This window comes from Tupaia chinensis, unplaced genomic scaffold (genome assembly GCF_000334495.1).
Source record: "Tupaia chinensis unplaced genomic scaffold, TupChi_1.0 Scaffold138235_1, whole genome shotgun sequence".
In the NCBI taxonomy this organism is placed as follows: domain Eukaryota; kingdom Metazoa; phylum Chordata; class Mammalia; order Scandentia; family Tupaiidae; genus Tupaia; species Tupaia belangeri.
In genome coordinates, this window is record NW_006198133.1 from 734044 (window position 1) to 736035 (window position 1992).

Here is a 1992-nt window from a genome sequence, read left to right on the forward strand (position 1 = left end):
TCCCCTGAAGCCCCAGACCCAGGACCCCCAAGCCAGAAAACCCTCTGTCAACCAGGGAGGCCATTAGACCTACAGACATCCCACTTCCATTTTTCGCCCCCTGGCCCAGGAACTGCGAGGGAGGACTGCCCCCTGAAGCCCCAGACCCAGGACCCCCAAGCCAGAAAACCCTCTGTCAACCAGGGAGGCCATTAGACCTACAGACACCCCACTTCCATTTTTCGTCCCCTGGCGAAATCACGCGCTGCACTAGTGCGCGGTGCACGACTTTTTCTTTATTTCTATCTTTCTTTCTTTCTTTTTTTTAAATTTTCCTCCTACTTCTCTGGTCCTTATTCCCTTTGTCTCCACCATCCCGGGAAGTTTACATAGGTCTAGAATTACAGTTTTGAAAAATTCTAGTATTTTAAGACTCTCTGAGATCATCCCTTTTTCTGAACCACCTGAGAAGAAGGAGATACTTTTCTTTGTACAGCTGAAGGGAATACTTTTCCTTTGATCCCATTGCCAAAAACAACAGAAGAGAGATTTTGGCAGTCTTCATTCTGCTGCCAAAAGGAAACACTCTTGCGCCTATTGGAGGAAACATTCTCTTAAAAGGTATTTCAAAGGGAACACATCTCCCAATGGTTAAAAGCAGAAGAAGAACCTTAGGTATGAATAAAGTAGGAAATATGTCTCTTTCAAAAGAACACAGTAACTGGAGGAGAGGGGATTGCGGCGTGACCATCCCCCCTCGGGGGTGATTTCTCGCTTTCTGTCTCTATGTCTCTCTCTGTCTGTCTGGCGAGCGCACGCGCCCTACAGTGAAAATCTCAAAAAAACAAACAAACAAACAAACAAACAAACAAAAAACAAAAAAAAACACACAGTAACTGCCTTCCTTTTCTTGAAAAAATAGAGGATATTACCAAAATGTCTGAGATAGAATTCAGAACATTCATGTTGAACAATACTATGAGCTGGAACAGAAAAGAGATAATGAACTATAGGAGATGAGAAAGTCCTTCCATGATATGAAGGAAGAAATGGACAAGCTAAGAAAGAATAAGATGGAACGACTAGAGGTGAAGTCTGTAATACAAGAAATCAAAAACTCTCTCGAAAGTATTAAAAGTCGACTAGACCATGCTGAAGATCGAATCTCTGATGTAAAAGATAACACTTCAGACCTAGAGAAAACCACCAAAAAGATGGAGAAAATAACAAAAAAAAATGAGGATAACCTACGAGAAATACTAGATTCCATTAGACGTCCTAACATCCGAATAATTGGTATCCCAGAAGATGAAGAAACTAATAAAGGCATGGAAAACCTATTCCATGAAATCTTGGAAAAAATTTTTCCAAGTGTAGAGAGGCACTCAAGCATCCAGACTCAGGAAATACGAAGAACCCCAAATAGAATCAACCCAAGAAGATCTTCCCCAAGGCATATCATAGCCTGACTGGCTAAGACCACAGATAAGGATAAGATACTAAAACTGGCAAGAGAGAGACGACAAGTGGCATACAAAGGTCACCCCATCAGGCTAACACCGGACTTCTCAACGGAAACAATGCAAGCAAGGAAAGAATGGGAAAATGTATTGAAAGTGTTAAGAGAGAAACAATTTCAATCAAGATTATTGTACCCTGCTAGATTATACTTCATATGGGAAAAAAAGATTAAAATCTCAGACAAACAACACCTGAAAGAATTTGCCAGCACCAGGCCAGCTCTCCAAGAAACCCTGAGGAAAGTACTGTTCCACGAAAACTAAAGAAGTAACAGCCAGAAGCAAAGGAGTAAAAGGCAACTACAAAAATGGTCAACCTATACGTTGGGACAGATCCAGTAACATCGATAATAACATTGAATGCTAATGGATTAAATTCACCAATCAAGAGACACAGACTGGCTGAGTGGATTAAAAAAAAAAAAAACCCTCTGTCTGTTGCCTACAGGAAACCCACTTCATGAAAAAAAAAAACCAAAGAATGAAAGGGAAG